We start from the raw sequence: 15743 nt of genomic DNA, 5'->3' as shown, positions 1-15743 counted from the left end.
TAGCATTATACAAGATGGCGGAAATACTATGAAATACGTCTCTGAACTCTGGTTTCTGCAATGGCTGCAATCAGCTGTGCATAATTTCTCCATGCTGGCTAAGTTATAATGAGCTCTAGAAACCCATGGGGTGCTTCCCATACCCCATCATCAATGGTACAGTCCCACTGTGGAAGGACGTGTGGATCCAGAATTGGCCTCCACAGTCACTTACGGACTCATTGTTAAAACTGTGTTTATGGAAGACAATCTTACTAGGCTACGAGTGATAGCCGAAGAAGAAGAAGAAGTTGTCTATTTGCATGTCTGGGGCCAACACTGTGAGACTGCGCCAAAGCACTTCTCAGGATTGGTTTTATGAGCCCAAATCAAGTTTGAGGCAGTCCCATTGCCCCCCACCCTATCTCAAAGGACCAGCTCAAATGTTAATACATTCGGGTGCCTTGTCACTAAAATTAAGCTGGCCAAGGTAAGCCCCATCCCTACTTACTTTGCAAGGAAACAATATCTCCCATTCTCCAGCTTATGCATGGTTTGTGGCTAAGGTTTCACACAGGCCAAAGCACATCATAACTTGTCTGTTTTCCCACCTCAACCATGCTAGAATGTGAAAGGAGAAAGAGGCATTTCACTTTCTTAATGCACTTTTGTACAGCTCTGAAGCCAACAAGAAGGCAATGGGAAATGCCCAGTGGAACTTAACGCAACCTGCTTAGCAGGCAGAAGGAAGCTTTTCTTGTCCTATCCAGGGTGTAGGGATTAGGGAGAAATTTGATTAAGTTAACATTTAAAGACAAACTTACCTAATTCACACTTTCTGCAGCAATATGTGAACCAGAACACAATCAACTTTCAACATGTTCACTTCTCTGAATTTTGCAATGCAGCCAAGTAATGTGTTCAAAAATGCATATACAGGGCTGGAGTGTGCATTAAGTGTGCATTAAAATGCATATATTGGTGTAAATAACATAGAGAAGTGCACTATATTAGGGGCGACTGCTTTGCAAAAATGTCTTTAGGCAAAACTGCATACCAAGGATGTGAAGAAATTCACACTAAAATGCTGATGAATTTTCATGTCTTTTTTTTTAAAAAAAAAATGCAAACTGATACGGAAATGAGGAGAACTCACCTTAATATTGGGAAGATGAGAAACAGAGAAACCTAAATTAACAGATTCGCTCATGCATAGCAGGGTGCCATTGTGTTTTCACCGAAGTGGGGGGGGTGGGGGAATAGCAAAAACCTATTTTTTTTCCTTTCTCTTTTTCTTTTTTTGTTTCAGTCCCACATATGTGAGTCAGAAAGCAATTTTCTGTCCCTACAAAATGGCAGGCACAGACACAAAATGTTATTTAAGACTTCAACCTCTGCTCATCCACTAAACTTCTGTTATGAATCCAGATGTTTTCTGTTATCGGTCCTTGTCAAAAGCCAACTGAAAACATACCAAAATATGCTTCTAGCCACACCTGTGCAACTGGGCTCCCCTCCCCCACTCCTCTACCCCAGCAGCTATTTAATCTATTCATTTCACAAGTTACATATATCACTTGATTGTATTAAAAGCACAAAGTGGATTGCATTAACAATACAATCCTAGGCATGTGTAATTCTCACTGTGTTCAACAGGACTTACTCCCTAGTAAGTCTGTTTAGGATTGCAGCCTAAGGTCCAAAAAAAGGTTAAAACTATATCTCTATTCAAGCATTCCAATAACTTATTGATAGCTGATCTGTATGTAGAGTAAGGGCCAGTATTTAGCAAGAGCTTAGAAGTATACAGGGCCTGATCTGCAGTCAGAGGCACATGGTGCTACTGCAGGATCCCTGTTAGTGGTGGGCTAGTCAGTCTGTGTCAGGGTAGTGGTCTCACTGCAATAGTGTCCCCAAATGAAGGTGGGTTTTCACTGAACAAACTGGGCTGCATTGGCAAAGTTTTGAATTTCACAGAACTCTTCTTTAGATGGAATAAAAAGCTTTCCATTCTGTCTAATAAAGAAAACTGTCAAATACCCTAAACCAGCTCATTCTGTTTTAAACTGTCAGACCTTCAGGACCAACTCCTAGGGAAGACCAGATGCTTTCTCACTTCACCATTCACTGTGAATCAATGCAGTTTTATCCCAAAGCATTTTCAAGATCTCTGTTTTGCTCCCTTTGTTTACAAGGGTTAATTCTGCAGCTCTTACATGGACAAATTCAATTGAAAGTCTCAGGGAACATGGTATATGTGCTCTGATTATGAATTCTGCCCTGCTTGTTAGAATCACTCCCCCCCTTCTTTTTTTTTGTCCTTTACTGTGGTCACAGTTGTGGGGGTTCATGGGCAAGCAGAAAAATTAAGAGATCCCAAAACACGCTTTCAATGTTTCCATGCACAAATTCTTCCATGTCTTGGCAGGTAAGCAGTATATATACAGTGCATAATTCTACCCAATTGGTACATGCCGTTTTATTGGTGCACGAAAGTTGACAGTATACCCAGCTGTAATTTTGCTCATTTATTTCTCCCATTTGAGTAGTGCTTTTAGGCGTGTAGCATTCCAAGGCAGTTTCTAAAATGTGGAACAATTGTCTCAATAAAGATTTATATGGTACAGCCAAAGAACACCGTTTCGTAACAGTGGTTTAAAGAAAAGCCATACAGACATATCTGTCAGATTAAGCATCATAAAAAGTTTGGGTGAAAAGAAACGTATTCACTTCAAACTAAAAGGGTAACAGAAAGGGCAGCCAGGTGAGCTTTGCTGGGGGAGCAAGTTCTGTTACGGCAGGGTGCCATAAGAAAAAGGACTATATTTCGTGTCATCCCCACCTCATCACAGCAACCCACAGAAGGGTCTCTTACCCATGGTCAGGCTGGTATGGAAAGAGATTGGCCTTGTGGCATCTTGGTCATGAGTCTTGCAGGATTTTTAAAGTTCAAACCAGCATTCCAAATTAGGCCAAGAAACAGACTGGGAGCCAGTGGAGCTCTTTGAAAATGGGTAACATGTGTTCCACTTGCCTATCTGCCATATTTTGTATTAACTGTGCAGAGACCTACCTAGGGTCCCTTGCACCCTTGGCAAGGAGCTGTATTGCTCCCTTCCCCTCCCCCCACTTCATATAGGGAATGGCAGTCCTTCAATTAATAAGATATTACTGTCCTGAGCTGTTTAAGGCTTTATAGGACAAAACCAGCACTTTTAATTGGGCCTGGAAACAATGGCAGCCAATGCAATTGGGCCAGGATTGGTGTTACATGCTCAAACCACCTTACCCAGGTGAGCAACCTGGTGACCAAAGCAGTTTCTATGCCAAAACCAAGCCTAGAGCATCAGTTTCCTCCAAGAGCACTTGGATCTGGTCCACAATCCAATATTACCATCTACTGAAAGACAGAAATACTACTTATGCTATTAAATCTCTGAAAGCTTTCAGATTGGGCCACTATGGGTCACTTAAGTTGATTCGTGATTTTCAAACTTTCTACCTTTCCACATTGACTCCTCTCTCATCTCTTGAGAAGCCGCTTCATATCTTCCATACAGCAACAATGAATTCCAGAGTGCAGACTCAATTCATGTGGGGCACTTCCCAAAGTTAGCGGGCCTCACCGTAGCCCAACACAAACACAATGCACAACCTAGACTTTGCACAACCCCAAACTTTCCTCTGGCAACAGATTGCAGGGAAGGTAATGGTGAGCACGCTCATTTTTGGAGAAACCCATGCATCATTACTAATTTAACTGAGGAATTCCTGAGAAGCTTCCAAGGAACCCCATGGCTTTCCTAGAAAATGGACTGAAAACCACTGGGCTAGATGTCTTAGAATCTTTAATAACTTTCATACATCTCCATGGGATGGAAAGCCACAACCAGTTGTGGTTTTTCAGCACACGTACATACTGTGAAATGTACACACATGCAGCTTTGATTACTGTTGATGATGGTATGACCAGAGAATCAGAGGAATTTTCTGATTCAGACATTTGATGATCAGCTTGTTTAATTCAAGCAATGCTCCTTTTAGATACAACGACTAAAGTAAAATTTCAGCTTGTGGTGAGATATCGTGACTTTCTTGAAGCAAGCGAGAACTCTATGAGTCCTATACTGTGATTTCAACTACAATTTGAGACTACAATTTGTGACGCAAACAACATACCTTCATGACGAGCTTATAAAATTTAAAAGGGAACTATTAAAATGCATGGCATGATCCAGCAACATTTACAGCACACACTCCTGATGGGTATGTTCAGAATACAGACAAATATCTCCCATTCAGATAATTGGGGCTTAACTTCCGCTGGATTGTACTTGCAGTGTTAGTCCATAGTTATTTTTAAACATTGGTAATGATACTGCCATTTTAATAATTCCAGCTCTTTTACTCAATTTTTAGATGGCAGTGTTGTGCTGAAAAATATTTTAAAGTATTATGATTTGCATCTTCTAGTTATTTGTCACATCTAGAACATGCCTGTAGATTATTGCACAGCACAGCAAGAAAGTACTGCACACATTTCAGTGTATGCAGTTATAAATTACATATCACAGCCACTTTTCTCCAGCCACACTCACCCTACAGTTAACAATGACAAGGAATCAAGCATGCTATAATTTGCTCCCTCCCTCCCTTATAATGTCTGTGGCGCTCTCTCTCTCTCTCTCTCTCTCTCTCTCTCTCTCTCTCGCTCTCTCTCTCTCTCTCTCTCATATCCAGTGAGAATAAGCAGTGTTTGCCTGCGTGCAGGATGACACTAAGGATGCTTGAAGAACCCGATTGTTGTGAATTCTGATACCAACTGATTCACAACCTCCCAGAACCCAAGTTACCCAAGGCTTTTCACACTTTCCAAATGTTCTAACACAGGTGTTGGTGCAAAATAAAACTATCGAAATGTTTTTTTTAAGTGTGAGATTTCAAAGAAAGTACATTTAGTAATTTGTGATTTGGAAGGAAATGCATTTAGAAATACACCTTTTGAGGGAAAGCAAATATCTTAAAGTTTTGTGAATTTTCAAGCACGTTTTGTTTTAAATGCACCGAATGTGAATGAACGCATAGCACACACCCTAGATAACCATGCCTTCTTGGCCACCACCTCATTCTAGAAAAAGGACTCCACCTACATCCTCCACACACAGACACATAAAAACAGTTAACATAGCAATTCTAGGCCAACCCATATACATCAAATATTCCTAATTATTTCAGCTCTGGCTAGCAAGGACGCAAGACAAAGGCGAGATTGATGTAGTATGTCTCACAATGGCTCTACTGATTTCTCCACTGGCCCTTCCTCTGCACATGGTCAATTAGAATTGAAAATCCTGTGCTGATTTCATTCTCTGGAATTTTTAAGCAGGTCAGGAAGAAAGATGTTATTGAAAGGAAAACTCTCATCTAAATAAGAAAAGAGCATGTGACCATCTGGTTCAGTTCTACCGTACAGAAAAGTCGTTGAAACTCAGACTCTCTCCCCCCCCCCCGCCTCTCTTTCTGTGCAAGAGTTTGCCAAGGAATCAAAGAGGAGTATGTTTACATTTAGGTTCCCTTAACATATTTTTATCTCCAAAAATGCTCTGCGCAGCTCGTTTCCTTTCTATAGATGCATATGTTCGCTTACTCATGTCCCGTGCTTAGCAAGATTTGTAGGCTCAGTTGCCAGCAACAGGCTTGATAAAGGTCGGGGCAATCCAAGCAGTCCTTTTAACGTTCTAAGAATGTCTCTGATATAATTTTTTCCTCAAGGCTGTAAGGATGGCTTCACGTACTAAGCCTTTCCTACATGGAAAGGGCTACTGCTCTGGAAACAGCATGAAATCTGGGTGTAGACCATAACACATTTGACCTTAAGTAGGCATCCTGGAAAGCCACAACTCATGCTATGCTAAACTTTCATTTCTGACATGGGAAAGTTTATACCCCATTAAATGAGGTACAAACATTTCTGGGTTCCTGACAGATGTGTCGACCCATTTCTTTTCCCTTTCCGCTGTCCTGTCTCCCCTTCTGCATTACCGGGTGCTTTACAAAATGCATAATGTAGATTTCTACCTTTGCACTTATGTGCTGTCCATGTGTCAATTTATTTTGGGTTGAACGAAACCAGGTTACCTCCTGATCCACAGTACAGCTATTTACAATATTTGGAATTCTATGCCTCCTCTGCTGCCACCGCCCTTTTTTGACTGCATGGGCACAATAACATAAATCTGGCAGTTCTCTAATTGGGGTGGGGGTTATTTGTATGTGGAAGAAGTTAAAAAAAAATAACCTGCTGGAAATACAAGAGTAATGATGGACAAAAGTGGACGGAAATTAAACAGAACAATGTGTATTGCCTAAGTCTAAGTGTATACTGAATATGCAAATTATTTTGGAAATGTACACAAGCCATTTGTGTAAGTGTGCAGGCATTTTGTAAATGTTTTGAAATTTATCCCCAAATACTACTATTGCTTTTCTTTTACCAGGCTACAAGCTACAGGGGAAGACTAGCTAAGGAGGAGCTGTTTAAGCCTTTACTCCTTGGTGACTTTACCATTGATTTACACAAGAAAAAAAATACAGAGGGTATAGGGTTAGTAAGCACCTTCCCTACCCCCCCCCCCACCCCATCAACCTATCCCAGCCACACAATATTCCGTCTGTAAATTTCATAGCTACAAATTAACTACACGCAACTGAGCATCACACGACACTGGGCAGCATGTTTACGAATCAAAGTTTCGTAGCATTTTTCCCACCGAAATTTGGGGTGCTGAGATCAGACCATATCCTAAAGGCTTGCCAAATTATCTCCTCCACCACACTTTGGCATATGCACACCACAAATGTGAATGGTTCCAAAACCTACTGATCTGCAGGTGGCTGGCCACAGACCATTACCACTAGTCAAGGCACAGGGAGCAAGTTCGCTACAGATACATCAGCCACAGTCCCACTGAAACAGCAGCTGTAACACTGAAGTACTGCAATAAGAAGTGCTTCTTTAATGATCTGCATCCCCCTTGCCGGCTCCTACCACCAGGCAGAACACCAAGTGGAAGCATTGTTCAAATTCTAATTATTTCCAATAACCATGATTTCTACTCCAGCTTGTTACAAAAGCCGATCTGTTAAAAAAGGTGTTATTGCTAGGTTCATTCAGAGGTGACGGTTATAGGGAAAGGGTGCGGTGCTGAGTGTATTTCTTGCATCGATTTACAGATGTTGGTGGCAACGCTGGAAGCAGTGGGGGGGTTGAAGCAGGCATGCAGCAACGACCTTTGTTTCCTGCACATGCAACCCTGTCCTTTTTGGAAGGCTCAGAATGGCTCCTGTCCTTGGGTTCTCCTTCTGGCACTTCTGGCATCTATTCTTTGCATGCAGTCACCTAAATAATGTACCCTGTTTGCTACAGTCTGGAAGCAAAGATGGAGATGAAGACATTCCGGTGTTGGAAGTAGGATGACCTGGTTCAGCAATGGTTGCCTAATTAGCACCATGTGAGAATACCCAACACGTCATTTGAGAAGATGTGGGTAAGGGCTGATGCAAACTTCATGCAGTAATTACAGCAGTCAATGCCTTGAATCAGGACATGTATTTAAAGCAGTGCTGGATGCATGGTATTGAGTCACGCTGAATTTGCTATTCCCAGTATAGGTCTACTGCGTGTTCCTCTGAAAAGGCAAATCTTAAAGTTTGTGGTCCTGTTTCTGTGAACACTGGTTTCGTCCTTAGACAGTGGCGTAGTGTGGGGGGTGCATGGGGGGCTGGCTGCACTGGGCGCAACATCTGGGGGTTAGGGTTAGGGGGCGCAAATCCACGGGTTGGGGGGCGCAAATTACTTGCCTTGCCCCGGGTGCTGACAACCCACGCTACGCCACTGTCCTTAGAAGAAACAAGCTTGCTGCATAATGTCTGAATGGGTTCTTCTAGCCAAGGAATAGGAGAGGCTGATCAGTAGAGGGAAACTCAACTGCACGTATGCATGTGTAAGTGCACGTACATATCTGTGCACCTAGATAGATAGGGCACAGGTGTACAACACTGGATTCTTCAGGAGACTGTGAATATACATTTTCACAGTTATTTTGGAAATACAGAAGAACCAGATTTCTGAGTCAGGCAACACTATGTCACATCATAAATTTAAAGGGCTAGTGGTAATAACAAATGAACTCTCAAAATTATCCACTCAGTCTGTGGACAGAGAAATTGGTGGTGCGTTGGTGTTTTCACCAAATTTCTTATGGGAGAGGAGAAATTATTCAACAGTTAACACAAATGAATATAGGAAGGTGCTTTCTACCAAATCAGACCAATGGTCCATCTAGTTCCTTATTGTCTGACTGGCAACAGCTTGCGAGGATTTCAGATTGGAGAATTCCCAACCTTATCAGGACCTGCCGGAGATTGAAGCTGGGATTTTCTACAGGCAAATCATACGCTCCACCACTGAGTTACAGCTCTTCCCCTTTCTTGGGGAGACCATTTGCACTGGCGATAGCACGGCTTCCTTCTTTTCTCCCTAAAGTTCTTTTTGTTGTTGCTGCTGCCGTCTTGTTGCAACACAGGTGCAGAAACTGTGTAGGCAAACCAGCCACCATTTTTGCATCCTCCACAATGCTCTAGACCAAGCACCATTCCAGGGCATGGTGTGTGTGTGTGTGTGTGTGTGTGTAGAGAGAATGACGACTGCCACACACAAACACAAAATGAATAATAGTAAGAGAGAATATCTTGATTTTTGATACTCCTTCAGAATGAACTTACACAACTGTGCAACAAACTATTTATTAGATGTAGCTACTGTTCAGAAAATTATACCAAGGAAAGTATCAGTATTGTAATGAATCCCACTTAAAAGTGGGCGAACTGTACAGCAAGGGTGTTTGATCCTGGATAAACTTAATTCAGTTGCAGGTTCCCATTTCCAAAGGCTAGAGCAGCAGTCCTGTAACTAAAAGTTTTAAGTTTACAACTTTTTGTACTAATGAATGTATATTGACTCAGAAGTGGGGATGAAGCTGTACATTGTGTATATTTCTGACTGTGATTCTTCTTCTTTTTCCTTCCCTTTTTACGTATTTCTTTTGTTTTACAAAGCCACAAAGGCTGTGATTTGGAACACAAGTGGATTTTTGAGCCCTCTCCCTTTCCACCATTACTCTGCTGAAATCAACTGAAATCCAGCTGTTTTCACCCCAATGAAGAAACTGTATGGGTGCCCATATAATTTCCATTGAGGAAGTCAGAACAGCGAACGGTCAGTTTTCAACCTTTCTCTTCACACTTTGAAGGAGACCAGTACTGTACATTTTTTTAAATAAATCACATGATCACTTACCGCCATTAAAGGCTGTTATTGGCCATTGTGGTGAAGTTCTGGTCATTTACAGGTAAGATGTGAAGTAACACACTGGGATTATGAAATCTCTTTAAGTATTGAATATATATTAACATCTGTTGGTGCATTAAATAGGTAGAAATCAGTGATAAATGCATCTTTCGAGATGCTGTAACCTCTCTAGTTATTTGAAGTAATTTTAAAAAACTGCTTTAAGAGGTAAGTAAACTGAATAAATGACAGTGATAATGAAAATAGAGCACATTAAGAACACTAGAATGAATGTGTTTTCATGAACAACCTTTCAATTCCTTACCCACTCACGTTGGAAAAAACTCTATTGGGCTTAATGGGACTTAATTTTAAGTACTTCAATACACACTTACAAGGAAGTAAGTCCATTTGAACTCTCGGTATACATTTATAGTATAGTGCTGTTACATACTGAGAACGTAGACTGCTGGAATCTACCCTATCACTACCCTATCAGAACTAAGTAAGGAGTTTTAAATGTTGTTTTGTCATATGGATGGTATTTTCATACACATGCAATAGTCTGCATTACAATGCAGATGGACAACATTATAGGTCTCCTCTTTAAATAGAAATTTTAAGGAAATGTTTTGTTACACTATATCAGTTAACATGTTACTCAAGTTACTTTGCCATATGTGTGCAGACAATGTTTCCATTGAAATTATTTAGAGAATGCCATTACTCCTGCCCCCTGCCCAACACACATACTTTCTCTCATAAAAATGCCTTCAGTGGGTCAGGGGAACTTTTAGAAAGAAAGTTACTAGGTGAATGCACCACTGAAAACAAAAACAAATGAATAGAAAATCAATTTACTCATTGGAGTAAACCTGAAAGTGTAAACCTAAAGCACTTCACAAAATTACAGATGTATCTTTAATAAGAAATAAACAACAACACTTTATTTGCATTCCTCCCTCACAGCATAGGTTTCACTCTCAACAACAGTATTTGCTATAAATGTATTATAATGGCCATATCCATTTCTATATTGCATGGCTGGGCACAGAATACTGGTTGGTATGTGAAACTAGCTTGCGTGACCTTCCCACCCTTTCACCTAAGAGATTTCACTAATATTAACTGGCCAAATTTCAGGCAAAAGTTACTGTTGTTTTCAAGCATCATTAGTGAAATTTGTCAGGTGAAGAGGCAACAAGGTCACAACACATCCCTATTCAAAGCCAGTTTCATTGCTTTTGCACCAGGTTTCCATAACCTGGCACATTTTAGGCTGGTAAAAGCAGTTCTACACCAACCAGTACTCTGCGCTAAACTGTACCATAAAAGAATCAACCCGCACATTATAATGCATTTATAACAAACACTTACCGTGCAAAAGCCGCAGGAAATATTTTCCTAATCTTTATCACCATTTTGTTAACTTCCTGCAAAACTCATACCTATGCATCACCTGTTCAAGATCATCCAAAACCGCTTTGAATTTGGTTTCAGGCAAAATTTCCTAGTGACTCGACTCTAAATATTTCTTGTCTTTAAGGCAACAGTCCTGTACATACTTACCTGGGAGTAAGCCATTGAACCGCACATCATCAGACTTACTTCCAAGTAAACAAATGTAGAATTGCACAGTTACTCATCTCCTTTTAACCAATTCACAGGCCACATCGAAATTTTAAGTGCAGCTCTGAAGGCATAAACACCTCAGTGTTTCACCCCAAAGTCCAACTTTATGAAAGTGTTGTTTCTCAAAACAATGTAATAGCTGCCTAACAAGGGGGATAACAGCAAAGTAAATGACTTGATGCTTCTTACAAATGGGTTGTTGAATTACCTTGGAATGTTTATGTATGTTCGTCTAAACACAGTAATCTTTTTTTTTTAAAGGGGGGGGAGAGAAGCACCATGCAAGACACATGTGTGCAATGCCTTTCTATACACCCCACACTTTCTAAAAATAATACCTGTGGGAACTGTCACATAACTGTCATAGTATATGAAATGCACAGCGCATGAATACTAAAGTAAACTGTGAGCTTGACAAAACTGCAAAGAGGAGCAGATAGCGGTGCTTGCAAATGCATTGCGAGGGACAGAGAGAAAATACATGTCAAAACGGGTCCTCGCCTGGCTAGAGAAAGGGGATATTGTTTGCTTGGGTCTTGCCACGGTGTGAGGAGCAAGACTCCCACCCTTCTTCTGCATGCAGTTGAAGAATAAGCCTGGTGTGCATTGCGTGCAGGCTGCTTGATTGGAGAATGGGGAAAGGGGGGGGGGGACCTGGCTGGAATCCAGACAGGCTGGAGTAAAGCGCTCTGTTGATCATTATGTCTGGCCTTCAGGTGTCTCAGCTCACAGTGGGCGGTGGTTGGGGGAGGTGTAGATAACAGTACGGCAGACAAAGAAGAGGAAAAAATAAAGAGTGTAGCTTTGTGTGCGTGTTTTAAAAAGGTTATGAGATATTTTCACGCAGAGTCCTCCTTTTAGAAAATGCATTCCTTGGGTTCCTTTCCCAACAAACCACACCAAGCGTAGGCTCTGCCCGCGAAGATTTATTTCCAACTGTAATTAGGAACGTCTGGAGTCTCACTAAACCATTTTCTCGTTTTAATTGAAATTCATATTTCAAGGGGCGTTGTTTTGTTTCGCTGTGGGTGAAGCTAGAAACAGTTTGCATGTCTCTCTCTCTGTGTTAGGTTTTGCTCTGCACTTTCTTACAGACCCTGCTTAGCTGGGTCTGAATCAGATTTCTATTGTCCTGTTCGCCCTCCCCTCCTCCCCTCCCCTCCGTCCCAAACCGCTCCCCTGTGAAGCTAGTTTCAGAATGCAACTTTCTCATAAAGGGTCGCATTTTTCTACTCTTTAGTGCCTGGTGAGAATTCTTTATGCGAGCATAAGCTGTAAATCAAAGTGCCTTGCTATACTCCGAGACTCTTGAATTCATTTTTCCCCTTCTCGGGAGGAGGGGAGAAAAAGGGGGCAAAGAAGGAGAAGAAGAAGAAGGAGGAGTAGAAACTACCCCCTCCTTATGCTTTGTCTGTTGCTCCTGCTTGAGAACTCGTAAATCTCACGCAGCAAAAGCAACTTGAATCTCTCGTGGTGTGTGTGTGTAAAAAGCACCAGGGAAAGGCTCCTTATTATGAATGTCTTCTGATCGCCTTGTCTTCTCTTCCCTCTGATCTTGTGCTATGAAGAGAGTCCCCCTTTTTCTTTTCTTCTTCTTCTTCTTCTTCTCCCAAGCCCGTTGGGAATTCAAGCAAATTCAAAATCAAAGGCGAGAGGAGAATTCCAATGCGTGTCTATGTGTGTTGGGGTTTCTCTTTTTTGGGGGGGGGCGGGGGAGCAGCCTCTCTCCCCCCCCCAGGTGCAATTAAATTATCCTAGGCAGGCAAATAAATAAATAAATCGCTGGAAAGAGATTTATTTATTTATATGTCAAGAAAGAAAGAAAGAAAGAAAGAAGGAAAGAAAGAAAGAAAGAAAGAAAGGCATTCTACTCGAAAGAGGGGGGGTGAGAGTGGAGTGGGGGGGGGTCTCTTGCCCCACAGAACCTTGTCCAGAAGAACCTGCGAGGCGTTTTGTCCCCGTAGTGTCTCCGGGCGGCCTCATTATCATAACTGTCAGATGCCTGCAAAGTGTGGCGCGTCCTCCCCTCGCCAGCTGACTTGGCAAAGTTTGTCCCTCGCTTCCCCGACGCCCCACCCGGAGCGCCGCGCCTCACTCAAGACCCCCCGAGAAAGGAAGACGCGGAAAATCAATAAGGAGCCGAGCGTCCTCGTCGTCCGTCCCCCCAGAAGAGCCTCTTTCCTCGTCGCCGCCGCCCCCCCCCCCAGCCAGCCAGCCAGCCAGCCACCCCACCTTCCCCCTCCTCGTTTTCCCTCACGAACAAAGCAGGACACTGTCTGTGATAAGCAGCGGCGTGGCTTCGCAGACTTTTGCCCTGAGGGAATAACTCTGCACATTTTATATATATATGAAGTTGAGGGCTTTCTCGGAAAATCGGCAGGAGACCCTCTCTCCCCCCCCCCCCCCCCGCAAAGTCTTCCCCTCAGGAATGCCCCCACCTGCGCGCCAAAGGCGGCTCCGCCGAGAGTGAGGGGAAGCGTTTTTTGACACATGCCCGGGACCGAACCCGCCGCTCGGAGAAGAAAGAAGGGGATGGGGGACGGGACTCACCGTTTCCCGCTGAGGCGAAGTCCCTCCGGCGTCGTCGGCGAGCTGGACGCGGCGTGAGAAGCATACCAAAGATGCAGAATTCCCAGGGGTTGGATGCGTGGGGGGCCGGGGCAGGGGCTGTGTCGGGCCGGGCCGAAGAAGAAGAAACGGAAAGGAGGGCGGTGGTGGGAAAGTCTCCCTTGTCCAGCAGCTGCCGCCGCCGCCGCGAACGGGGCGCTCCCCTTTGGCGCGCGCAGAGACATCCCACCGCCGGCGCGAGCTGGCCGACCTGAATTGAAGAACTAAATAGCGCCCGTGTGAAGAGACAGGGTGATGGTGATTGTTGGAGGTGGGCGGGCGGGCAGGCGGAGTGGGGTGGGGTGGGGAGGAGAGGGGGGGTCTAAGCATCGTCACGTGAGGCGCGACGCGCTCCCCCATTGGCGGCGAAAGCATAACTTGGGCACCCCTTCGCCTTTCTCCGACGCGTCGCTCGGCGAGAGTTGGGAGTGCGCGCGCCGAGGGAGAGCTCGTCTGTCTTGTCTGTCTGGGTCCTCCTCCTCCTCCTCGCCGCCGCCGCCACAGTCCGTGTGGAAGAATGACTGTAGGGTTTCCGAAGGGGACGGGATTAGTAGAGGCGCGAGGCGGCGAGCGTGAAGTCATTCTCCGGCTGAGGCGGGAGGGTGGGTAGGTGGGTGGGGACTGGGAGGAGGCAGGCCACCGCCCCTACACGCACACGGGGACACACACACACATACACATAGACCACGCGTGTGTGTGTATTGTGTGGTGAGGAAAGCGAGCCCCGTCGAGGCGCGTCCGTAGCGCGCGCTTTCCACACGGGGCTTCGTTTGGGGTCTGAGGGAAGTGTTTGAAGAAGAAAGAAAGAAAGGAGAGAGAGAGAGAGAGAGAGAGAGAGAGAGAGAGAGAGAGAGAGAGAGAGAGAGAGAGAGAGAGAAAGAGAGAAAGAAAGAAAGAAAGAAAGAAAGAAAGAAAGAAAGAGAAAGAAAGAAAGAAAGAAAGAAAAGCTTCCGTTCAGGGTTCACTTAAGGATTTGGGGGGTTTTGGTCGACACACCATGAACAAGGGCTTCGCTTCACGCTGAGGAATTTCTCCCTCAGAAGAGCGTCTGCGCGTTTCATAGCCTGTTGAACAAAAGGAATGCGCTTCCGCACTGTTCATATTTTCTCACTCCCTTTCAAAAAATAATAATCGTATCGTAGTGCAACTACGAATCTCTCAAACGTGCCCCCCCACAATGAATGGAAAGTACGTCCAACTTTGGGCTCCACTTTCTTTTAGGAAATCTGGCAAACGTGGTCTCGACCTTTTTAACCAATTCAGTCTTTTGTCTTCCCTCTTTCCACACACATGACCTGTTATCTTCCACATTTTCGCCCATATCTGCCTGGAATTTCACTTTGTCGCCTGTCTCTTTGTAGCATATCCGTTTCTGGCCACTGCAATCCTAGAAACTATTATTTTCTTACCTTGAAAGAATTCCTTATACTTTTTGTATTGGCTGACAAGAAACAAGAAGAGTCTCGCTGAACTGCCTATATATTATCAACCATGAAATATTTTTTCCCAATATTCCTTTACACTTGGATAATAAACCACGAATTGATACTGGTTTTGACATGTGCTTCACATTTTCAATACACCAAAAGGTAGCACTGATTAATTTTGTCATTCATTTGAAACTGTTTTCTCTCATATTTACACACATTCTTTTTTGAAGGTGTTCGCAGAACTCAAAAGGGATTCATTTCTGGGGCTCCCTTTATCATTGAGTTTTCATTATGTCAGAGAAACAGCCTTGGTTTTACATTAACGTGACATCCAGGAGACATAAATCCATCACATTAATTGTGGCTTTGTATTAGCTACTGGCTAAAAACATTAGCCCCTTTTACTGGGTCACAGACGAAAGAGTATGTGTCATCTGACTACCTATGTAAAATTCAACCTCACCATTATTCTGTGTAGCACAAAAGTCTCATGGTTGGACAAACACAAATTCAATCCGCAAGAGGTTTGTAAAACATAACAATGGCATGATTGCAATAACGAAGCATTTATTAAGATGCTAATTGGGGCTGCAAATGGTATTCAGCTCCAGTTCAAAATCTGCCTGTCTCAATTTCTTATGCTGGCATTGACCGTAACTTAAAATAGCACATAGTCAAGTGTGGCCGCCTCAGATTAACTCTCGCCATAAATGCCAATAACTGGAAGCATTGAAAAGAGAGAGAGA

The 15743-nt window shown here is 43.4% G+C and overlaps 1 long non-coding RNA gene across 1 annotated transcript in view; it reads right to left on the bottom strand.

The window, feature by feature from the left end:
- The window catches only part of LOC309371907, a 100636-nt gene extending 86864 nt beyond the window's left edge, over window positions 1-13772 (bottom strand). The window contains exon 1 of the long non-coding RNA XR_014169340.1: window positions 13511-13772. This is a non-coding gene — a long non-coding RNA (uncharacterized lncRNA). The remainder of the gene's footprint in view (window positions 1-13510) is intronic.
- Window positions 13773-15743: the final 1971 nt, after the last annotated feature.

Source organism: Podarcis melisellensis (assembly GCF_964234715.1).
Source record: "Podarcis melisellensis genome assembly, chromosome: 6".
Lineage (NCBI taxonomy): Eukaryota > Metazoa > Chordata > Lepidosauria > Squamata > Lacertidae > Podarcis > Podarcis melisellensis.
The sequence above is the reverse complement of the archived record's forward strand: the minus strand, read 5'-3'. Positions and strand labels throughout refer to the sequence as shown.